The 26,611-nt window shown below is 37.0% G+C and overlaps 1 protein-coding gene across 3 annotated transcripts in view; it reads left to right on the top strand.

The window, feature by feature from the left end:
• The window catches only part of Grid2 (glutamate ionotropic receptor delta type subunit 2), a 1,427,031-nt gene that overhangs the window by 877,985 nt on the left and 522,435 nt on the right, over positions 1-26,611 (top strand). The window lies entirely within an intron of this gene.

Raw genomic sequence — 26,611 nt, forward strand, 5'->3', positions numbered from 1 at the left:
TGGCACAAGACTTTAATCCCAACACTTGGGAGGCAGAGGCAGGTGGATCTCTGCGAGTTTGAGGCCAGCCTGGTCTTCAGAGTGAGTTCTAGGTCAGTCAGGACTACTGGAGAAACCCTGTCTCGAAAAACCAATAATAATAATAATAATAATAATAATAATAATAATAATAAAAAGAAGGAAAAATAGCATAGTACTTTCCCAGGTAAATGGTGTCACATTTTACTCACTATAATAATGCTTTTATAAAATGCTAAATTCAACATTTAGACAAAGTACAGCTGTTTGATTTTTAGTTTGTAATGTGCACAAAATCAGAATAAATATTTCGACAAGTTTAATATGGTAATATTGAAAGTCAGCTTTAGAAAGTGGCATTATAGTAGAATATTGTGTGTGGCCTGTAGTCAGGAGATGATACTTACAGGAAATGATCCTTAGTAAATTTTGCAGATCACAGAATGAGGCAGGTAAGCACCAATATGCTTGGTTTTTTGACAGAATACCATGATTTTTGCTCTTGAAAGGAGAAATACAAAAGTCTTTTGGAGAAATGACTCATTTTGTACTTTGAACTTGCCATTTTTACACATTTTTGTAGGGAAAAACTGATGGGTAATTTGTATACAGAACTGGTAAGTATACTGGTCTTGTTGTCTGAGGTTGACAGTGTTGAGAATGTCTGGTTCTGGACACACTTCTTTCCTGTGTTGACATGTGTCAGGCAAACAATCAAGTAAGGCATTGTTATTGCTGGAATTAAGTCCTCAGTAAATTTAGGTTGAGTTAAACTATCTGGGTACACTTTAATCTTTGTTTGCTAGTGGAAAATTCTAACATACAGAAAATGGCGTAAACACAGAATACTATAGTGAACTGTTGAAAAGGAAACCATGCCTGCTGTGGTCAAAAAGAAAAGCATGCCCAGGAAACACCATCAAGTGCTCCCGAGACGGCAAGCCTGATCACAGGAGTGGAACCATTAGTCTGAATTTAATGTGACCACAGGGTTATATTTTAACCTACTTTATCACCTTAGGAAGTAAAATTTGCCAGTATTCAGACTTGTATTGAGTTTTGCATATTATCTTTCTAGATTCTAGAATTCTTTCTTGTTTGTCTTAATCCATCCTTGCTGGATCATGTAGTAGAAATTCATTAATCTGTATTGTTGCATTTTTCCATTATGTTAATGTGCCAGAATTTATTACATTGTTTCCATTTTAGACTGCTATCAGTAAGGCAGTTGTAATGTTCTTACACATATTTATTGATTGTACTTGTGCATAAATTTTTTGTGTGTGAAAGAGTAGAATTACAATATACAAATGCATGCCTTAGATATTCCTGTATAGAATCAAACCCCTTTATTGAAATGTACCAATTTTTACTTTCCCCACTAGTGTAAAGTAAGTTCTTGATGCCACATGACCCAACCACATCCTGATTTGTCAGACTTCTAAACTTCTGTTAATTTCTTGAGATAGTCATATATCTTCATGATCTCAGTTTAAATTCTCTGACTATAAAACATTCTGCTTCCTATTATAGGCATCTCTCTTTCTCTTTTACTCCATGTCTCTTTTAAGTTTTGTTGTTTTTTTCTCTGCCTGTTATCTCTTTGGGAAGGTAAAGATGTCATTTGTTTTTTAGAAATGATACTTGGAAATGTATGAAGATACATTTGAACACACCAAAGATTTGTCCTTTACTACTTAATTAAATTACAAGAATTACTTTCTTCCCTGAGGATTTGGTTTTCATAACATTCTTAGCATATTTAAATTTGCTTGTTATGAATATTTTTCTATGGTTGTTGATGTTTATTCTTATTCAAACATCATTCTGTACTCTAGTCATGGATCAGTCCGGTATCTTGCAAAGGTTTGTATGGTTCTGCCTTTCTTGCTCAAGTCTTTTGACACACAACTAACTTTTTTGAATATGTGGTATAAGAAATTCCATTCTTCAAGTGCTATTATGTTTGCAGTTGTTTTCAAATATGATTTAAATTCAATTGTCCCACAATATTAAGTGTATTTGTATTATGCATTTTCATAATTGTATTTACCAGTGTGATCTCCTCCTAGATGGAGTTACAGGGCATTTTTGTTACCCAGAACATGGCCTCATCCTCACTTCCATTCTTATGACAGAGACATTATGCTTAGTCTGAAAGTTTATGTACACGGAAACGGACAATGTGATATACAGTCATTTGTACCTTCTTCCCTTAATGTAACTTTATGATATATTCTTAATATCATTTAGAAATATTTTGGGAATTTATTTGAGAAAGTTGCCATTTAATTTATATTCTAGAACTAGAAAATTATGCATTTTAAATTTCTTTCTCTGTGTATTGCTAACCCATTAAAATCACAGCGATATTTCAATTGAGTTTTATATCCACCTTTCTTGTTCAGCTTTTTAATTCTTAAATCACTTGTAGATTCTTGTTCACTTCCTCCAGATTGTCCTATCATACGCATTTAATAATAGTTGTTACCTCTTTTTTATAGTTTTAAAGCTATTATTTTTTTTCTTGTGTTAGTGTACTTGGGACCTCAGTTCAGCGATGACTGGAAATAATAATAGTAGACATCTTTGAATCATTTTCAACATATTGCTGCAAAATGCATTTTTAATTTTAGCCTTACTTGGGTTAATGAAGTCTTACCTATTTCTAGAATGTAGTAATATAGTAATTTCATATTGAATATAGACATACATTTATGGTTACATAAACCGTATTTGCCTAGTTATTATCTTACCTATCAGTGTTACATTGGTGCCTATGATTTGGGTTTCCTGGAATCATCCTTTCAGGTGGATTTCTATAGTGAGGTTCAGCTGACCAAAACTACAAGTGTTAGTAAGTGAGCATCCCAGAGACATGCATAGTACATAAACACGCGAAACAGTTGTTACTGACAGACTTATCTCAGTGGATGGTAATGCCAGATATGTAAAGAGAAACTATAGAAAAGAAATGAAAGGTGAAAAGTTAACATGTTTGTGCAGAAACTATATAGTTTTGAGAGGATATAGAGGAGCATATTTAGAATGTAAATAAATTAAGCATATTTGAATACTAAGAGATAAAGCCATTTAAGAGAGAGAGTTGAAGATAAAGCAAAATAGTGTTGAGTAATGATCAATTTCAAGTACGAAAATAAAGGCAGAGAACTGAATGCAGAAGTACCAGGCATTATTGACCTTAAGGTAGATGGGAGTAGTTCTCCAGAAATCCAAAAGAAAAGTGAGGAGAGAAGCAAGTTCTTGTGCGGTGTGGGTTTACTGGTGTTAGGGAACGAAGGCCACAGTTATCAAATGTGTTGCCTTTTGGGAGGTGACATTATCTACTAAAAGGAAAAGGCACCAGAGTATCAGAGACATTGGAGATTCTGGAGCTGGAGGCTTAAAGTGGCAGGAAACAGGAGGGAGAATTTGCCAGGCAGGGCTACTGTGGCATATAGGGTTAAAAACAAACAGTTTCCCAAACAGATCAAGCCAATCAACTGTCTCACCCATTCAGAGGGCCTGATCCAGTTGGTGACCCCTCAGGCATTGGTTCATAGTTCATGTGTTTCCATTCATTTGGCTATTTGTCCCTGTGCTTTATCCAACCTTGGTCTCAACAATTCTCGCTCATATAAACCCTCCTCATTCCCGCTGGGGAGGCTTTGCCCTGGAGGAGGTGGGAATGGGGGGTGGGCTGGGGGGAAGGTGAGGGGTCCCAGGGGGGGAGAACAAGGGAATCCATGGCTGATATGTAGAACTGAATTGTATTGCAAAATAAAAATTAAAATTAAAAAAAAAATACAAAGGCAAAAAAAAAAACCCAAAAAAACAAACAGTTTGCTGTAGCAGTGCCCTTCTTTGTGTTTGTCAGCAACCCTGAGCAGGCTGAATGAGTCTCATTAACATAAGTTGAATTTTCATTAGGTTGCTATCCTTTTGTTTTACTTTTTGTAGCCATTCACTGAAGCAAGTGAGGTTAAAGACAGTGGTATGATATGTAAGATATGATTGAAGACACAGTTTGATACCTACCCTGGACACAGGCAACAATGGAGATGGAAAGTTTCAGCAACAGAAACAAAGTATCTCCATCCTGGGCATGTCTCAAGCCTCTTATCATAACACAGTGAAATAGGAGAGTCTCTGAACCAGAAAACTGTGTTTGGGGAGACAATATCTAGAATGAGGACATTTAGGGTGAATGGGTGCTTGTGCTTGTGAAGGTAACAAAAGAGGGTTTCCGTTCTGAATCAGTTCTGGAAGTCCTGTGTTGTCCATAATATTTTGAGGTCATGCTGGTCAAAGTTAGTCACTTTGACCTGCTCTGTATTCAGTCTGTACTCATTATCTAGCATTAAAGGAACAATAATCCATACACATCATAGCATGTATACATCATATTCAAGAATATCAGATAGCCATGGGAACGGATCAGATTTCTAGACTCTAGCTTCCTCCTAGAGAGCCTCCTAAGAACAAATACCATATAGATGCTCTACAAAAGGTAGCTAGGATCTTCATAAACTTTTAACTCTAAGGTTTATACTGTTGACACCCTCAAAATCTGTGAATCCAGATATGGTGACACACACCTGTAATTACAGTGCTCAGAAGGCTGAGGCAAGACAATCAAGAATGTTAGGATTTCTTCAGCTCAGAAAAGAGATCCTGGCTCAATTTTTTTTCTCCTTATTTAAAGAAAAGTTTTAAACATTCTTGATTTTCAAATATTTTTTCTTTTACTTTCAAAGTTTGTATATTCATTTAGTGTATGTGTGTGTATGTGTGTGTTTGTGTGTGTGTGTGTGTGTGTGTACATATACATGTATATGTGACCACAGTCACCATTTGTCATCATATCATTTGTTTATAGAGCTCATTTTTTTCTACTGAATCCCAATTTCAATGAACTTACTGAATTTATACATTCTAAATCTAGTTGTGTTAAGATCACAACCAATTAGTTTTGGTTGTAGAGTTTAGTTTATGTGTGGAGCAGTTCCTTCATACATTAACACAGCAATGATACTTTCAAAGATGCTTAGCAAGGAAAGCCTTGCCCTCCAAAATAACTGCAGCTGAGATTTACTAGGTATCTGTCCAGAATTGGAGTTCCAGTCACAGCTACTCTATCCACATCTCAAAGAGAATATGTGGCTTTCTAACTGAGGAACTGTCAAGCTGTCAGCGTTTGTTGAGTGGCCAGGGGCTGAATGTGCATGATGCCCACATACTTATCGCCTCCAGCAGGGATCCTGTCAGATTTCACGAGCCAGGCAGAGTGTGTCTGTTAGGATTTGACCACAGTTCACAATCCTAAATGTTGGATCAGTCTGTGCCATGTTGGCATTATGTGAATGAAGACTTCATCCTCCTGAGTTTGATGAGAATGTGAACAGGATGAATTCTCACTGTTACTCACCAAAATGAAGAGCTTTCCAATTTTATATTCTCTATATATTGTTTTTCTTGGTTAAATACCTTACTGATATTTAACTCAGACAATAGCATAATCACAGTGCTGTAGATATAACCATCTTGTTAAATAAGAAACACAGAGCCAAATACAGAGTTAAAAGCCAAGAGGTCAGCGTAGTAGCTAAGTGCTAAAAACCTTACCCTTCACTGCCGCTCCTGTCCTTCCTTCAGCAAGTGCGCTACTTCCTGTGTGTTTGTCTTTATATAGACTTTCTCTTCTGCCTTCTCATTGATTGTAAACCCAACCACTTGACCTCCTCATCACTGCCCATCTATACAGACCTCAGGTCTTATGTGGTTGATATTGAGACTAAAGGCGTGTGTCTCCATGCTGGTGGTATCCTTGAACACACAGAGATCTGCCTGTCATGTGATAGGGATTAAGAGCATGTGCTACCACTGCCAGACTTCTACTATGGCTTGCTATTAGCTCTGACCCCCAGGCAACGTTATTAACATACGAATAAAATCACATTTCAGTACAAATAAAATATCACCATACAGTGCCCTATGTGTCCTCGAGAAAAACTGAAGTGAAACACAAAGCCAGTTTTTGAGGTTGTCAAGATTTTCTGTTGTTAATTTTGCAGCCATGTTGCTGTTCCCATTGCTTTGTCTCAATCCAGAATTTTCAACAAAATTAATTGTAGCAGTAACATTGTATCAAAAAACCTAAAACTAAGTTTATAATAGAACTATAGGAAAAGAAAACATTATGCTGAATGAAAACATAAAGAATCAATGTGGTTTTCCTTAGAAGAGGAATTCCACCGCAGCATTTGCTTGTTGGAATTTTTTGTTCCATTTGCCAGCAGTACCCACATTTTATAGTGAAGGACTGAGTTCCAGAATTAGCACGTAATGCTCTGACCTTAAGGTCTTTGAACTTTATCACAAAAGGAAAATAAGGTCAGGAAAAGTGGATTAAAGCTGGCTCCACAGCCAATCTTACCCAGACAGTAATGTGTAGTTAGAGCAGTAGTTCTCGACCTTCCCAGTGCTATGACACTTTAATACAGTTCCTCGGTGTGGTGACCTCTAAGCATGAAATAATTTCCGATGCTATTCATAACTGCAATTTTGCCGCTGTTGTGAATTGTAATGTAAATATCTGATATGCAACTCTCAAGGGGTCAGGACCCACAGGTTGAGAACTGCTGGCTTAAAAGCACTGTGAAGATATTTACACTTTATGTTTTCACATAAGCAGCTGCAACGATGTGGCCAAGGTTCTGAGCGCTTAGGTGCAGTGATTTCTCTGAAAGATTTGGACTTCTTACTCACATTCTCCTACATGCCAAAGTCACACAGGAAAGAACCATAGCTTTTCTTTATTTGCAAAGCTCATTCTTTTTTAAAAGACCACCATATAGATTATTGCTGGTCCATTTTTAATTAACTAGCCTTTTACTGTCTTGTATTCAGAAAGATGAAAGAAACATGATGGCTGAGGATGAAACATTTCTCTGTATTCTTCAGCACAGGATGTCTGACCCCTGACCATCTAAATAGCACCTTCCTTTTCAAATTAACCAGGCTTATGATATTTTTAGCAAACCAATAGTATAAATATATATACTTATTTGTACAAATAATCTTTGTGCATGTATTTATATGCAGATATAATTAAAATCTTTGTTTAGAGTGTCACCTTTTCCATTGCAATGTTACTTTATGAGATCAAAAATATCCTTGGCCTTCTGTATTGCCCAGGTCTGTCACAGAGTATGTGCTATAGAACTCATAGAAAATGTTAATGAGAATATATATATTACTGGGTCATCAAAAATAGAACCAATTTTGTGTTTATAGTTCATAATTACTTTCTAAATAGCTTAGACTCATCATGTAATAGATCAGAAAGGTGCATAAGTCTTTGTTGTCAGACATGCCTATGTTAAAGTTCTGATTCACTGACTGTGGTTCTTCTATAAAAAATATGCGTAAATTTCTAAGTCAGTAATATAATATTATATCATTTTTTCTAAAGATTATGGTAAAGCTTAGTGGAAATTGTTTTCAGATTATATAGTGAGAGATTGTTAAAATGTCTGGTTAAGATTAGGCACTCCTGAGTTTCAAAGCAGTGCAAAATCCAGTTGCTGTTCTGACAAGAAATTGTCATGTAAAGTGGGGAAAATTATTTCACTTTAGGTGTGATGAGCAGATGATTATACACAACATCACAGTGATAACATGCAGTATTTTGTTTTCTTTAATGTCTTTTCTGACTCAAAAATTCAACAAGTCTATCAATCAAGCTTGTAAGCCATAGTTGGAAAATGTATCACTTTTTATTTATTGTTCCCGTGTGTGTGTGTGTGTGTGTGTGTGTGTGTGTGTGTGTGTGTGTGTGTGTGTGTGTTTGCCAAGATCAAATCCAGGACCTTGTGCAGGACCTTGTGCAGGCCAGGCAGGAGCTCTGTCACTGAAATGTATCTACACGCTTTACTGTCTTATTTGAACAGTGAATTTATGTCTTGAAAAATGTTGTAAACCCAGTAGCCTCTTTTTATGTCATCATCCCTTACATATAATTTATAATCACAATAAATTTGGTTTTATCACCATCTATTAGGATGGGCCTTCAAGAAATATTCTGTGTCACAAAGTGGTGTGATTTCCAGGAAGATCATACTTTATGAAACTTTCAGAGTGTGTTAGATTGTAAAGAGTTATTGATCAGAGTCATCACCTGTGAAGAAGGAAGTTCCACTGTCTTTGAAGTAGACCCTCCAGGCAGATCTTTTCTGCTTCTAAGATGTTCTATGTGCCATAGCTGGAGGGTGGAGAACATAGCTACTTGTGCTGATGTCTAGGTTTGCTCCAGCTTTTCTAGAAGAGTTATTTGCTCTTGCACTAAGATCCCTTCTGCAGGAGTCCATATTCAGGTAGGCAACATGTTCTGCCACTTGAAGAGAGAGGACACTATCACTTACGGAGGTTGGGATGATGGTGATTCCTTCATAACACATAACACAGCAGAAATGCCTGAGAAAGATAAATTCCAGCACCAGGTTTTGATAGACAGGTTTTTGTGGAAGAACTACAAAATCTAGAAAGTTTGCTGAATGTTATGGTCAACTTCATATGAGATGCCTGGATTGCTGACAAATAATTGTTTTTTGACATCACTGTTGGATCTTTGGTGACGAAATTACATATGGTAAGTAGCATGAGAAAAAGACCCTCCACCCAGGGGAGTGGAAATCATCTAGACTCTTGAGCCTCAAATTGAAATGCAGAGGAATAGTAAATTTTAATCATGTTCAACCTGAGACAACCCCACATGCATCCCTCAGACAAGTACTCCTCACTCTCACATCTCTGACGTCCAGTTGAGAATTACACAGTCTTTCTCAGTTCTTGGGCCTTCAACTAAGAAAAGGACCAACACCACAGCTCTCCTTCTTCTCAGGGTTTGAGTTCAGACAAGCATTCTTATGCAGTCTACTTTTGGCTCTCTTGCTTTCAGATGGTTGATCTTGGAACTTCTTCACATCCATAATTGAACGATCAAAGCATAAATATATATGTATACATATATACATATATATTTAAATTAATTGATTTATTTTATGTGCATGGGTATTTTCTCTGCATATATATATATATATATGTGTGTGTGTGTGTGTGTGTGTGTGTGTGTGTGTGTGTGTGTGTGTGTGTGCCTGGTGCCTCCAGAGGCCAGAAGAGAGTGTTCCATCCTTTGGAACTGGAATTACAGACAGTTGTTAGCCATCATGTGGGTGCTGGAAATAAATCCAGAGTCCTTTGGAACAGCAGCAAGTACTCTTATCTAAGCCATCTCTCTATTCCTGGTTTTTATTTTTTTATGATTATGTACCAGGAGGATTGCATATGTTATAATTTCTGTATAGAAAAAACACAATATATGTGGTATAGATTATTTTATTTATTTATTTTTTTTTTGGAAATAAACTGTTACAAGGGGCTGGTAGAGATGACTCAGCAGTTCAGAGTACTTGTTGCTCTTGCAGAGGACCTGAGTTCAATTTTAGCAACCACATAGTGACTCATTGCCATCTATAATTTCAGTTTCAAGATTTTAGAACCCTCTTCTGACCTCAGAGTTCACCAGGCAAATATGTAATATGCATATATATGTGCAGGCAAAACATCTGTACACATATAAAATAAATTATAAATACATAATTTTTTTTGTTTTTTTGAGACAGGGTTTCTCTGTGTAGTTTTTGGTGCCTGTCCTGGATCTTGCTTTGTAGACCAGGCTGGGCTTGAACTCACAGATATCCTCCTGGCTCTGCCTCCTGAGTGCTGGGATTAAAGGCATGCACCACCACTGCCCGGCCATAAAATTTTTAAGAAAGAAAATAAACTATTGTAAGAAAAATAGCTGCTATTGCCCTGCAGAATGCAATACATGCTGTGCTCATATAGATCCTCATTGGCTCTTTCAACATTTCTGGTCCATGTGCTGAGTGTTTGCTGGGATGGGTTCAGTCGCATAAGAGATAGATACACAAGAAGAAAGACTAAATTTCCTTCTATTCTGCTAGATCACATCCAGAATGGAAGAAAGGCATTTCCTCATCCCAGACTTTGGAACACACACACACACACACACACACACACACACACACACACACACACACTAAAACTCCATGCAATTCAGATTCACACGTGTAATATGATGGTACTCACTCCCCAGTAAACAACTACTTTCTTAGCTTTGGTTATAAACTGTAATCACTGTACAGGAGTTCATATGAGAATAATGGTTCTTCGAAGAAACCGGACTATGATATGCAAAACTGAAAAGAGTTCTTAAACAGGCCTTGCCCCTTGTTGTGGTTGAGTCTGTAAGTGGTAGAAGCTCATTTGGAAGAGATGGCACGAAAGTATCTATGGTGACTGTAAAGTGCCAGAAAGCAAAGCACTTTCATCTATAAACTCTTATCAGACCCATGTGTTACATTTTGACATTTACAACATGGTAAGTTCAATAGACACACAATCTCAGGGGACTTCCATTCTCCATCAGACTCCCTGCACTCCCCATCCCCCACCCCGGCCCGAACTGCTCTGAAGTCTGTTCAGATACTGAGTGTATATCTTCTGATTTTCTCAGGCTCATTTGGTTTCCTAAAGGAGGTTATAAATGATTCTGTTACAAGGCTGGATTATCTGCACTGACAATGAGCATAAACTTTGTACAGTCCTAGGCACAGAATATGACAACACTCACAATTAGAGCTCTGCAACCAATTGGTTCGGGATAAGAGTGGCACCTGCCATTCAAAGTAATAGTATGTCTGTATTGATGATGAAGCAGGCTATAATCATGGTTTTTAGCAACAGCTGCTTGACTGCTTTTTTTTTAAATCTTATCCACTTTCCAGTAATTTTATCATTTTTTTAATCAGTACATCTAACCCACTGTAGCTAACATGACACCACCATTAATACTTGAATCTTAATTAAGGTGCTCTAGGGTGACTGAGAAATGATTGATACTTGCTCCTCTGATTTTGCTAGACATTATCCTATTAAGAAGAACTTGTTTTTCAGACTTTGGGGTGACTTAAATGTATGTTCTTGTCCCTTTAAAATTTCCACCTTAGTTTTTTTTTCTTCAGAAAAAAAAGATAGTAGATTGCAATAAAAATAAGCAACCCATATTCCTGCTGTTTGAGAGAACATTATATTGGTTTTGTGCTCTTGTGTGCAGTATGTTGTTATTACATACATGATGCTACCTATATGCTATTTTTTTTTTACTTTTATTGATTCTTTGTGGATTTCACATCATGCATTCTGATCCCACCTATCTCCCTGTCCCCTCGCATCCACCCTTTACCCTTGCAACCCCCCTAAAACAAGACCAAACTTAAAAGAAAAACCAAAACTGAACCAAAACAAAAATTAAAACAAAAACAAGAAGAATCTTGTTGTGGAAGCCGTAGTGTGGCCCAGTGAGTCACACAGTTTCCCATTTCGTCCATACATCTTCACTTGTAAGTGTTGTTTGCTATGAGTCATTGGTCTGGTTCAAGGCATCTAGTTTCTGCTTCACCACCTATAATGGGCTCTCACTGGAGCTCCTCTTAGATATCCTACTGTTATCCTGTGTCATGGAGATGCTGCTGTTTTGGATTTTTCCTCTATATCTTCCCTGGGCAAAAAAATAGAGCTGGCCCTGGTGATATGTGTGAGGACAACCTGGATCTAAGGGTCCAAGAGCAAGAGAACTAGCCCTGCTCCTTGCTGTAGGCTGCATTGGATAAGGTAGCCGAGGCAGTGGGAAGAGCGCATCTGGGTAGTGATGATGAAGGAAAGCTAGAGAGTTGACCAAGCCAACTACCACCCAGGCCGAGAACCAGGGCTATGAGTTGGCCCACTCCAGCAGCCAATGAATCTAAGAACTGCTGGAGCATGTGAAGGTGACAAGCCTATATGTTATTTTATACCCAGTAGAACTATGTTGCTCAGAACGTAGCTTGAATTTCCAAAAAGTTTGGAGTGTTTTCTTACATGGCTGTGACCTGACTGAGTATCTGTCAATATTAGCACTGTTTCTAAGAAAAAGACATTCAGAAGTGCAAAGTACAATACTTTTTATTGAGACTTTAAACCTATACTCACAATTAACATGAACAAATTCTATTTATGCAATGGTAAGCAGTTTTGAAAATGCAGTTTCCCCTTTACTCATGTCTTTGAAAGGCATGTAAATATGCTGCCTATAAAAGGAGAGTTGATTTCCAGCTGTGGGGCAATTAGTAGTATTTCTTTCTGCCATTTTCACTGTAGTTCTGCATTAAGGTGTGACATATTTAAATTTCTTTTTGTGTACATTGAGGGAAGAAAATATTAATCAAGATTTATTAGAAGTTATCAAGGTCTAACAGAAACATTGCATGATTTCTCACTCTAATACCACCTTGCTTTCATAGATAATTCTGAAAAACTGTCTTCCTAATGGGCAGGCACAGAGGTCATTTTATTGATACCCAGATATTATCTACAACACTAGACTATTGAATGCATCGTATTATTACAAGCAAGACTAAGGGGTATTCTGAAAATTTGGAATTCTATCCAGTAAATAGTCCAGATTTTAAAGTTGAAAATGACTTTACACTATGAAAATTTTATTAATTCTTAACTTTATTTTTTTTATTTTTCATTATTGTGTGTTCAAGTGTATAACATGGGTGTGAGCACTTATCAAAATTTTTTATAAACTCCAAACACTTCTAAAAGATGGTTGTTCAAGGTGATAGTTTCAAGGTAGAAAATATATTTATTACAAAACAAAGTCTCTGTATTAAGATCTACATTTATGCTCATGAGAAAACACATAAAAACAAAACCATAATATATATGCAAAAGATCTGTAAGGAAAAAAATGCCCAGACACAGCTTTGTGAAACAACAACAAAAAAAAACTTCAAAAATATCATAGAGTTTGTTTTTTGTTGTTCATCTACTGCTTGGCATGGGACCTGCCCTTAACTGGGATCTGTGTACTCAGTGAGACTCCGCTGGAGAAAATTAATACGTCCTTTGGGAGCAGTTATCAATTGGGGATAGTTCTGGGTTAGGAATGGAGGCCTGTGTCTATTTCCCCTCTTAGCACTGGGTTCCTGTTAGGCCCAGACCGGAGCAGCCCTGTCAATGCTGCCACAGTCTGTCTCTATGAGTTCATGCGTGAGTCAGTTCTGTTGGCTTGTTTCCGTGGTGTCTTCCATCTTTACTGGCTCTCACCATTTTTCCACCTCCTTTCCTGCCAAGTTCCCTGAGCCCTGGGGGAAGAGATGTGGTGGAGACATCCCATTGAGGACTGAGCGTTCCAAGGTCTCTCACTTTCTGCACATTGTCCAGTTGCAGGTGTCTATTTTTGTTCCCATTTACTGCAGAAAAAAGCTTCTCTGATGATGGCTGAGACAGATACTAATTATGAGTTTATCAGACCATCATTCAGAGTCACTTTATTGCTACATTTCTTTAGCAGAGTAGGAATGGTCTACATAGTCTCAGGTTCCAGATGACTACAATCAGCCACTATTCACCTAGGCAGTGGGTTGCATCTCATGTAGTAGGCCTGAATGCCAGTCAGATAGTGGTAGGTTACACTCACAACTTTTGTGCCACAATTGTACCAGTGTATAGTATAGGCAGGTCACCATTAAACTGTTCATGCATTTCATCAATAATCTTACCAAGTGGTACTAGAAGCTGGTTCTGTTTAGATCTACTTCCAATGTGAGATAAAGATAGTGCTTGAGTAATTGGTAGCACTTTATCAATCATAGGGATTCAGATACAGTGAAGGGTCTCTAAGTTCATTGGCAGTAATTTTGAATTTTAGAATTCAGTAAATATACTATTTTCAGGATTATCAAATTTTATTATCATAGCAAAATCGAATTTTTGAAGTTCTTTTTTAATAATCAAGAGTGAGAAGTGAATCTTATTTTAGCACAATCCAACAAACACTTGGATTAGTGTGGACCATGCTTTGAAATGTGTAATTAATAAAATGAAGGCATCTGTCTGAAGGTAATCATCATGAGTAAGTGACTGGATCCTCCCCCATGAGAATGGCTCTCATCACTCAGACATTTCTGAAGTGTTGTTCAGTCAGAAACTTCGGAAGGTTGTAATACCCTGGAGTACCTGAATAAAAGCAGTTTTGTGCTTTAAATGGAAATGTGTTGAAAATGCTTTGCCAGGGAATTTCTTCTCTTTACTCTTTCAAGGTTGATATGAATCATATCTGGACTGAGATGAGAAATCATTCAGTCCCAGGCTCAGACATTTCAGAGTGGCTGATTGTAGTCATCTGGAGCAATGACATGATTTGAATAAGTACACTTCCATTAAACAGGAGAAAATTTTTGTTCAGGGTTATGGAAAATTGTCATACTCTTCCCTCTTATGGAGAACACATTGTATTAATGTATAATTTTCCTTGCAAAGAAAATTCCGAAGTGTACAATTATTTTTAGGAGAAACACATTTATATGTAGGGATGGATTCTCATCCTAAGTGACTTTTTATGGAAAACCATAGAATAATTTCTATTTCGCCTTCTCTGCTTTCCTGTGATTTTAGCAGTTTGTTATTCTTATACATCATTCCTTTTCTGTTCAAATAGTATTAGACAAATTATACAATTTTTACTGTACTTTGTATTTTATTATCTTAAGAGGGAGAGCTACACTTTGAAATACAGAAACATATCAAAATTTCTCTTAATAGGAAATTTTCTTGGTTTACCCCCAACATTAAAGAAAAAACAAAAATTAGAGACATAATAGCAAAATTTGGTGAACATCTCTACCTTCCGTGTATAAAGTAGTGAGTTTGGAGGATTTTGTTTCTTGCCTAGGGAACATTTAGTTTGTTAAAAAGACTATAAAGCTCAACTCCTAGATAAATGCCATCCCACTTGGCTGTGTCTTCTCCTTCACACAGTAAAGGTCTGTGCATTTTCTTTCTTTTGCTGAAGGTGCAGAATTCTTCTCCAAATATATTTATAGTTACGGTTTTGCTGGGAGCCATCCCCATTGGTAGACAGGTCCCAGCAGAAGATGTAAGGAGTTATGTGTGGCGGGGAGAGGTGAGTCAGGCCATGGTGGTGGTGAGAATCTTGCAGCCTGATTGACTAGCTGCCAGAGTGCTTCTTTATGTATACAGAATTTGGTAAGATACATTCATGATGTTCCAAAACATAGATCATATCATTTTTGTTTTGGGACATGTGTTTCACTTCCTTTTGCTCATCTTTTAGTCATCATTAATAAACTATGACAGAACAGAGTTATCATTTCCAGTCATTTTTCAAGTTTTGACATTATTAATAAAGAGTTATCATTTTTACTCATTTTTATAGTTTTATTCATAACACTATAACCCAATTTTTAAGAATCTAGAGGCACATGACAGCCTATTCTCAAGCTGGTAGCTTTTGTGGCTACAAAGACATTAGACCAAAACAAAATCTTCAAGCCAGTCTGAGCATATCGCCATGACCCAAGCAGTGTATTATTAACTCTAAATAGTCAGAGTGCCCAGGAAAAAAATCTCAGTCCAAAGCTGCTGCAGTTATTTATCAAATTCTGGCATAATACAATGTTTGTATTTTCTATCTATATAGAATTTGTCTACATGTCTAATCCTAGCCTTCTGTTGTTCCTTGGTCATATGACATCACAGTGGCTCTGCATGTGCTAACTTTTCTAAGAAAGGGAGGTCCTGACATCTCATTCTTTTATCATATTTCCATTCCATACTTTGCTCATCAATATAAGTCTCTGTGTAGGGCTGAGGTTACTTCAGCTAATCTAACTTTGTTGCTATATATGCCACTTAATTGCCTGAGTGTACAGTGGGAAGGGGCTTGTAATCTGATCTGTGGCCAACTCCTCTAGCCCACTGAATCTTGTTGACCTTTTTACGTTTACTTTGTTTTGAATATCTTGTTTCTGAATAAGTATAGGGACAGATGTTTCAAAAATGTCTCATAGCCTCATAAAGAGACCTCTGGCTTCTTTATGTGTGTCACAACCTCCAAGACATAAAGAAGACCTTCAAGTAGATAAGGATATCTCCCTAAAAGCAGGAGGGGTAGTATGTTCATGAATTTCCTGGGTAAGCTTAGAAGCAGTACTTCTGGGAGAAGGCATATATGATTCATAAGAAATTTCTCATCAATCCAATATCCCCAAATTGTACAAATATTAAAAGTCTCCCAGGTATGCAACAGGTGAATATGAAAACCAAAGGTGGCACGGCTGCCATCATGTGGCTCAGCTTTGCTGGATCTTTGTCAAGCAGCTGTGCTGGCTTTATGGTTTCTGCCATCCCCATCAGATATGGCTGTGCCATAGTTTTATCACATTTATATATGAATGTGAAAATGAGCCAGAAACTTTGTATATAAGCTATATTTACTGTGTGTCCTGACATGAAAGACATACAAATAATGTATCCTGATATTCCTTCAGCTTTTATGTCTTAACAGTATCCTAGCATAACATACAGATGGCAAAATTCATTGAAAACACCAGTAGTTTGTTTCATACTTTCATGCTGGCATTATGACCTCATTAAGCATCTGATTTTGAAAGACTGTTTGCTTTTGATATATGTAGAAAAAACAAGATAAATGAATGATACTTGGAAAGGTACAAGAGATTTAGGGTTTTCCAATTAGGTACAATAACAAGTAGGAAGTGAAGGAAGCCCTTTCCAGATGCAGTGAAATGCAGATGGCAGGTTGCCCCAAGCAACTGAAGCTCTGTCCTTAGCAGCGTCAAAAATAGAAGTCACATTAAAGCTAAAATGGATCCAAGAGGCTAACAAAGGTTTTGTTGTCCGCCATGCCTGGTTGTGGCAATTAGATCATTAAGAGCAGAGGATTCTGCAGCAGTGTGACAGGTGTCTTTCAATGAGATGAAATAACAGTGTTTAAGGAAGGCACCCAGTAAGAAAGGAAAACTCATACTGTACTGACTAGTCTCTTGATAATAGCTTTGAAGAGAGTAACACTGGGAAACATTTTAACTATCACAATGTACATAGTACTAATGTTAAAAACATTGAGACTAAGTGGGTAGAAGGAATTTAAGTCTGTAGGAAGTAAACTGAAAATGTATTTCTTATTCTTATCATCAATTAAAAATTCTGTTGATATTGACCATTTACCAAAAAAGAAATGGTAGAAATGTACCATATGATAGCAATTTGTGTCTGCCATTAATTTACGACATTTTGTGGATTATATCTCTTGCATTATGCAACAAAAGTATACTTCTTGTTGTTTTCCTTTTCTCCACGTTATTTCTTACTTTAGGAGGACAAACAAGACAGAAATTTTGTATTGCTAGAAAATGGATAAACAATAAAAACAGTTGACTATTACTGAATTATTACCTCTAGACATAGAATATATGCATTCAGTATTGATACATAATATAATATGATATAATATAATAGCTATATTATAACCAATTGCAGGTCACACTTTTAAATAGTTTTTTCTCATAAAGTCTGTACTTTATGATAAAATATAATCAAGCTGTGATATTCTTTACTGTTATCAAAAGGACAACCAAGTGGCCTCAGATACTATAAAGTTGGACAGAGATAAAGATCAAACTTTTCTCTGGTAGTAAGAAAATAAAATGGCTATGATAAAACCTTGCAGATATTTGTTAATAGACATATAGGTGGAAAAGAAAAAAATAATGAAAATTTTAGTTGACCAAAAGTTAAAGGAGGAAAAAATACTAAAGTTTGTTAAAATCATCTATGGTAGTTACTAAAGTAGTTAAGAAAACTGTTATTAAAAAAAACCTAACAAATTAAAATTCTTTACATTAAAAAGTAAATGATATTAATATTATTTTCATGTGATTAATGGCAAGCATACAGACCAAAAAGAAGAGATAATGCTTTTTAGTGTGAAAAGGAAAGAGCATGATATACGCAAGGCCCCCTCAGTGCGTGGTGATACAATAGAAAACCAGAGTGTCTCATCTTGCCATTTGGGTCCATAGAAGATGACAACCTGCTCTGAGCTAAGTGCAGTCACCTGTGCACAACAGCTGTGCAAATCATCTAAACCCATGGCTAAACACTCCAACTGTAACTGACTACTGTAGCTAGTGCATGCAGTCATTCTTCGGCTTCATTGTTCTCTTACCAGAATGTGAGTGTGTGGAATGAGGTAGTAGAAAATGTCCAATAATAGCAGTCTACTGGAAGAAGCTGGCACTAGCTCAAGAGTATGGCTGAGAAGTGATGTGTAGATATCTTATCCTTAAGGTCATGATGCCAGGAAAGATAAAACCTCACAGAATGAGAGAATGGTCCAAAATGGAAGAGTCAAATACATATGCTTGTCTAATTTCTCCTTTTACTCCAAGCAGGTCTCAGTTACATTCTTAGATTATAAATATTTGACCAACTAATATTATATAAATAAACAAAAACATGTGTGATAGTCTACATGGAAAGAAAACTAGTTAATTTGCTTTTGCTTAATGACCTCTTATCCAGCAGGGTTTTTCTGTAAGGAACAGAACTGACAGAATGAATATGTACTGTAGCATTTGATCTAAACCAAAGAGCCAGGAGAGAATATGTGTTCTCAAGGGGGCTTTGGGAGGTTGACTTACCCCCTTTACACCATGGGGGCTGAGTTATCAGCAATGGGTATTTGCATGCTAGAGAGACAAAGAACCCATTAACTGCTCAGTCCACAAAGCTGAAGCCACCCCAATTCCAGGCTGGTGCTGGAGATGAAAGGTTCTTGGATAGTCAATGGTCTTCGGTTCACCTTGAAAGGCCCAAGAAGCTGGGTTCTTGTGTTAGCCAAGAAGAACAGCAGCAGAATGACACACTCATCAGCAAAAAGCAAGGGCAGCAAGCCGGCAGCTCTGTCGTTCCCTCAGACCTTTTCATAACCGGGCCATTGTTAGAAGGCGAGGCCCATTCCAGGGCAGAGTTTCCTCCTCTTGGTTAATCTTTTCCCAGAAATGCTGTTGCAGACCAACCAATAGCCATTACTCTTTCTTGATTTCAGGTCCAATCAATTTTACAATCAAGATGAACAATCTATTACAGACCCCTTGCAGGAAGGAGTGAGACTCTGAACTGTAAAGGGATCTAAGTATCACTAGATTTTCAAGTAGCGATTAATTGCTGCATGCACAGAGCATCAATTAATCACAATTAGGCATCAAGAGGGACATGAGTTAATCTATCACTAACTAGGTTCAGGGTGCCAAGGAAGATATCAGAGGAATGTATACTCCTTTAAAATATAGAAATCTTGATTTCTGAAATCACTTCAGTTAAATACAAGTGTCAAATCTCATCAAGGACACACTTCAAATGTGTTAATTTAAGTCTTAGCAATATTTCACTGAAGAAATTTGGAGACATAAATGGCAGAAATAAATTAAATGTTTATGACCATGAAAGCCATTGTATTTTTGTGGAAAGGTTTAATTACCAGGATATGTTTAAGCAAGAGAGGGTGATGATGAAGATGTTCAGTCATGTCTGACCCTGTATTTCACAAGAAATGTGGCTGTAATGATCACATAATGAGGCTTCATATCTATATTTTCTTAACTCCTTCAATAATAGTACTTAGAATAAGCACCCCCTTTAAATGTATGTCTCCCATATACTGAGATTTCAGTTTTCTCAGTTCTTTGAAGGTTAAATTTAATCTAAGGTTTTGCACTAGTCAGTTTTCCACTACTATTACACAATAACAGAGATAATAAACTTACAAAGAAGGAAGGTTAATTTGGCTGAGAGTTGGAGTCATTCGATTTATTGCTTTTAAGCCAGATTGAGGCAGGTGATCACTGAATAAATACAAGCTACAATAAAGCCCAATAGCTTCACAGGTGCATGAAAAGGAAAGAGAGGGGTGAGAGATATCAGTATTCTATAGCCCCTTCTAAGGCATGCCCCAAGGATCTAATTCTTCCTATGAGGCCATGGCCTCTGCAAGATCTTCCACCTTTTCATAGGGTCAAAAACAAATATAAAATAACTTGGAAACAGATATTCTTAAACTGATACATACATTTCTTCTCTAAGATGATTTACAGGTTAGTCCAAGTCTACATACTTGTTGGCAAAAACAGAAAATAAAAAGAGAAATTATTCATAACCTACTATCCTGAAAAAATTGTTATTAGTGTTTAGTGGTTACTCCCACCCCCTTATTTTCTAAGTTTGACACAGGATAATGGTATAGATTTACTTTAACATGTATGTCTTTGGGGAACAGTCCAGATCCAGACTATAGCAGAATTTTGGAGGCATGTCCTAGTTAGCTTTCACTGTCAACTTGACACAGCCTAGAGGTATGTGACAGGAAAGCATTGATTAAAGAACTGCCTAGGTCAAATTGCCTGTGAACATGTCTGCAAGGGTGATTGCCTTGATTATTATCTGATGCAGTAGAACCCTACATGCTGTGGAGAACATCTCCCTAGCCTGGTCCTTGACTGTATAAAAGATAGCTAAGTAAGCATACACCTGGGAGGGATGGAGCCAGAAAGCAAGCCAGCAAACATCATTTTAGCATGGTTCCTGTTCTAAGTTCCTGCCTTGACTTCCATCAATAATGGACTGTGACCTGGAGTGTAAGATGAATTAAACACTTTCATCCACTGTTTCTTTTGGTCATAGTATTATATCACAGCAACAAACACTAAACTAGAATAGTGTGTGTTTTTAAAAATAAGTGCATTTCTGTTCCCATTGACATAGTTAAATGAATAAGATAATAGATTAAAATAATAAAGCTTATTGATCTTAAGATACTAAGATTTGTGGTTCTCTCTTTTTTTTCAAGATTTATTTGTTTATTATGTATACAGTGTTCTGCCTACATGCCAGAAGAAGACACCAGATCTCATTACAGGTGGTTGTGAGCCACTGTGTGGTTGCTGGGAATTGAACTCAGGATCTCCTAAGAACAGCTAATGCTCTTAACCTCTGAGCCATCTCTCCAGCCCCTTCTCTTTTTCTTTACGTGTAAAGATTCTGGTGGTTTTGTGCTTTGTATGGGATGTATATGTAACAGATGTTGGCTATGAGATTATTCAAGCATGGGCAGGTAGTGGTGGCTTGGTGCTTTGTGTGGGATGTATATATACATGCAAGAACATGTTAGCTATGATATTGTTCGAGCATGAAACATGGTTATTATGTATATAAATAAATGCTTACTTTAGAGTTAAGTTGCCATTCTGAATGCATGGTTTTAACTAGCACTCTGTTCAAGTATAAATTCAAAGTTTATTACAAATAGATTTTACTTTAGGAACAAGACTTCCTTTGTATTCTAAATTACTTTTTTAAAGTTTCCATGTAATCCCTGTAAGTGGTACTGATGTAATCTATTAAATGTCAAATTTTTTAAACGTAAAGATCTATTTAAAAGAATAACCCAATATAGAATATTCTGAAATAACACAAAAAGGATTATGTAGGTACTTTTTATTACAAGTTAAAGAATGACAGCCTCTGCATAGCATTGTCTTAAAATAATGCAAGTGCAGGTAAATCTAAGTGAGAAATATGAAAAGAGGAATACAGAATCTACTAATACTCATCCTCAAATGTCTAACTACTTTATGTCGTGGACTCTGGTGACTATTGAAGGCTGAGAACATGCGCGCATTTTATATCCTAGTGGTTAGTTATGAACATGAGTTTCTAAGTGTCCCAGCTATCCCCCTGATGCCGCCACCTGGAGATCAGCTGAATGCTTTCTGCCTCATTCCTGGTAGAAAGAGTAAGAATGTTAAGGGATGGTCTTTGAAACCCTCTACTCTCAGTACTGAAATACAGAAGGTAAAGCATATTGTTTGGAATTTGAAATATCTTCATGGGCTTGTATATATGAACCATTGGTCCTCAGATGGAAGCATTGTCATGCAAGGTTGTGAAACCTGCAGATGGGGTATGGCTGGACAAAATGTATGGCTGGGGCTGAACTTTGAAGGTTATAGCCCAGACCTACACCCTACCACAATGTTTCTGTGATTTCTACTTCATTCAGGTATGAGCAAGGAGCCCCACACTCCTGCCATCTGGCTTTCTCAACCAATGTGGATTACACTCTCAAATACCAGCCAAGAGAGAGGGTTCCCTTGAGTTGCTTCTTGTTAGGCATTTGGTCAGACTGACAAGAAAACTAGTATCAATGAGACTGTAGGAAGTGCACTGCAGAAATCTTACCTAGTCTGAATCATGGTCATTTGACGCTGTTTCTAGCTGCAGTGTTGGCCATTCAGGAAGCCAAAGGTAGCTGCCAAGGCTAACACACGGCTCTGCAGCCAGACGCGCTCTTTCCTGACAACAATGAATGAGGAGACCTAAGATGGGTGTGCCCTTTGCTCTAGTGCACTGTGACTGCAGAGGATTCTGGGAGATAGCGAAACAGTTTCTATGTGGCCGTCTGTCTACAGGGGAGTGGATGTCCTGTAAACAGTTTAGGTTTGTGACACTTACTTCCTCTGTTGTTTGTGTCTCCTGTGTGGATGCAGCTGAGGGGTAGAGTGTGACCCAAGCACAGATTTCTTTTTAGAAGTTTCTAAGTTGATTCAAAAATCAAATATAAAATACCTTGGAAACAGATATTCTTAGACTTCTACATAAATTTATTCCCCAAGATGATTTACGGGTTTATCCAAGTCTATCCATTTGTTGGCAAAAACTTAGGAAATAAAAAGAGAAACTATTCATAACCTGCTATCCTGAAAAAACTGTTATCAGGATTTAGTGGGGTTTTCCCCTCATTTTCTAAGCACGATACAGAATAGCTGTATAGATTTATTTTAAAGTTACAAATAAAATTACACAACCAGATACTTTAAAATGTTATGCTATATATTATTTTCCATTTTCATTTTTTTAAGTATTACACCAAATGCAACAAATAGTTTTATAGAAATTGGCATACTAATATATGTATATATGTATATATATATATACACACATATATGTGTGTGCATGTATAACTAAAGTTTTTAAAATGTATTTTCTTTTCATAATTTTATTTCACTTTGCAGTTACAGTGGTATTTATAGAGAGCCCTGATAAAAATGTCATTCCTCAAGCTTATGGATAGAAGGCTGGGCTCTGGATCCAAGTACCACTCAAAATTAAATGAAATGACTTAACACATAAAAATGGAAAAAAGGAATACATTCATAACATTGACCACAACTGAGGGGAAAATATCAGTCTATATCTACCTTGCCCAAAGCAGCATCAAAACCTTTAGAACGTGGGAGCCAGGTAGCAGGTGACTCAGTGAGTAACACACCTTACTGTCGACCTAAGGCCTACCTGAGTGTATTCCTGGGACTTGCTTGGTAGAAAGAGAGAACCAACTCACATAATTGACCTCTGACCCCTCACATGAGTACCATGACACATGCACATGAAATTAAAAACATAAAATAATAGTAAACCTTACAGAAAAGACAAAACAAAAGCCAGGGAATAGTTGTAGTCCAATTTGTCAGAACAGGGAGATATCTCTTTCTGCTGGCCCCAGGGCCGGGACTTTGGGGCAAGATTTTTCACCCCAGCATGGCATTTCCTGTACTAAGATGGGGCTGGAAAGACCATTTTTGCAAATGCACCCCATTGCTAAGGCCCAGAAATCAGTCCTGAGGACTCACATTCTTGCAAACCCGAGGAAGGTACAAGTCTTCACAGTAGCTGCAGTTCACTGGCTATTTGCACCGAATAAGCAAATATTTGTCTTTCCTTTTTAAACTATGAGTCGTCTTCTCTTAAGCAAATTGTGGAGTTCTTACCAAGTCCTGTCGGGTCATTTCATGCCAAGGATGTCTAACTTTTCCCATTTCATCATATTTTTCTTAATTTATTTTGTTTTCACATACAAAAGATAGTGATTTCAAAACTGCCAAATCTCTTTCTTCATAGGTTCTTCTATTGTTTTCCACATGAAGACCTTGCATGGGTGAAGGTAGATTCACAGCATCTCTATCTTGTACCCTTTATTGCTTGAATATTAATATATATCTTTTCAATCAATCTAGAATTTCTTATATGATTTAAATAAAAGGAATTAAATGGACACAATTTTCTATGTGCTGAAAAAGGCACCCTTTCTCATTGCCATGAGTAATTGTATAGTCTATTTTTTAAAAGCCAAAGGTTCCACTATATTATATTTGCATCAAATGGCTGACTCCCCTGTCTTTACAGTTTCTTTCCCTGTGTCCTCTGCCTTGAGAGTCATCTCTCAGATCCAGTTTGCAGACTCTCTTCATTTTCTCTTTACATATTTGCATCTTTTCATCTTTCCTCTAAGTTCCAGGATGAGCAATTTGAAAAGATAGTGTCAGAACCAACCAGAAAGATAACAACCTCTGTGAGGAATGCCGCCAGTGTCCCCTTCCAAAGCAGCTAGTGTGGCTTGTGACAAAAACTCCACATCATTGTAGAGAAATACACTTATCTTAATTACTATAAAATTGGAGCATAAAAGTCAACTGAAAGTGGCTTCAGTTCATTAGAATGCATTTCTTAGATTTAAAACATGTTGGGAAAGAGTCCTGTTTTGTGTGGCTTGTGACTGTTACCTGATCAAAGATGAGCCTTCTTGCTGAACTTGCTTCTTGTCTGGTTAAAAAATGCAAGTTTCATTCAAGCAGCTAATGACTAGGATTCTGTGCTGCAGTCAAATTTATAGGAAAAAAAAAAGAGTTTTTCCCAGAGAAATATGCAAACAAAATGTTATTATCTTAGTCCTATTTATAACTTTGGCCACATACAATATTGAATGCAATACCTACAATTATTCTTCATTAATGATTTCACTACAGACCCAGGACTTTAAATAATTTATAGGCACAATAATGGTCCTGTCATTTTAAGGAAGCTGAGTTCTTTATTTAAGGTAGATTGCAGTATGAACCCATCTGCATAAGGTCATAACAAAATTATGCTTAACAAGGTGATGATTAGACCCCTTTAAGCTTTGAACAGTAGCAAAGTAATCTAATTTTTATTTCAACTCAAGCTTCCTAACAAAACAAGTGCCGAGAGGGTTCATGTTAAACCTATGACCGAGAAGTCTTAGGTAACTCACATCTGAATCTCTCATATGAAGCGTGGGAACCTGAGGAAATGAGCTTCATGACTGACATCAGCTTTCCGAAGTCTCACAATTCCTCTTTCTTGAGCTGCTCTTTCAGTGATTACAATTAGTACTGGGCTACAAAGAGGTTTCCAAGAGATGTTGCATTTAGGTTTAAATACAATTGGTGATAGTTGATACAATTTAAATTCCATAAATACCTGGCAGTCTCTTCGGGATTTCAGTTTGTCTTGTTGGTTCCTTCATGAAATTTCTTAGAGCTCAGCAGAGTTTTAGGAACCTTTACCAAATCAGGAAGTAGAAAAGTAAGGTCCACATTTGCCTGTGTTGAGCCATGAAGCAATTGTCCATTTACCCAGCCCGATAAAACCATATCCACTTACAGCAGTGGCAGCTGGTGTTCTCTTCTCTAAGACATCAGAAAGATCCTCACCTTATTCTCTACATCCTAATATCACCAAATAGCCCATCTGAGAGCACTCTTTAGAATCAACTTGTCCAAGGAGTGTCAGGAGATGAGTCTGGGAACATGACAATATTCTATACAAGATCAACTGTGTGTAGACTTTAACACTGCTATGTTGGAAAGGGAGTTAAAGCAGTATCATCTCTCCATATATCCCATAAGCTAATTGTTTTAAGTATCCAGAATGGTACCACTGTTATTTTACACACACACACACACACACACACACACACACACACACACACACACACACTATGAAAGGGAGAGTTGTGTTAACCAAATTGCTCCAACCAGAATTCTCTCCCTTGGGGAGTTTTAGAAGAGAATATTTAGAAAGGTATCTCTTTCTTATAGATTCTAGTTTTTAAAAACTAAACCTAGATCTACCTTTAAAATACAGCCAACATCTGAGAAGGAGAAACCATGGAAAAATTCCAATTAGTGTTGAAGCAAATTGTCCCCAGAAAGGATTGAGTTCCTGTAGTCAGAACCTAGCTTGTCATGTACACTATTTAATTTGATTAGTATAGGCATTTGGAAGGAAGTTTAAGTTTGTAATTTCATTTTAGAAAAGGCCCTGACAATCATTCCTGATGTTTAAGCCTCATTCATTCCTTCAATCAACAATCATAACAATAATGTTAGCAATGCTCATTAAACTCTGGGTGTCATTAACTGTTCTAATCCTTTCAACAGCCATATCAGGTAGGCTACCTTGATACATGTGTATGAAGTAGAATTTAATCAAGCTCTCCATAAACTACAGATTTACTATTGAAACTTAGATCTGTCTAATTGGACAAAACGAGCCCTTAACCTGCCTACTGTTTGCCTGTTCCAGTGTACCTGATATGTGCAGCGATGGAGAAAGGAATAAGGGATATAAAATGTACAAGAAGTGTCTCTGCTTCTTAAACTATAATGTGATGAGAGACATAAGTAAACCAATAGGCAACCTAAAAAGCAGCTTGCTATAT

This window comes from Peromyscus californicus, unplaced genomic scaffold (genome assembly GCF_007827085.1).
Source record: "Peromyscus californicus insignis strain IS unplaced genomic scaffold, ASM782708v3 Scaffold_6__1_contigs__length_162567912, whole genome shotgun sequence".
NCBI lineage: Eukaryota > Metazoa > Chordata > Mammalia > Rodentia > Cricetidae > Peromyscus > Peromyscus californicus.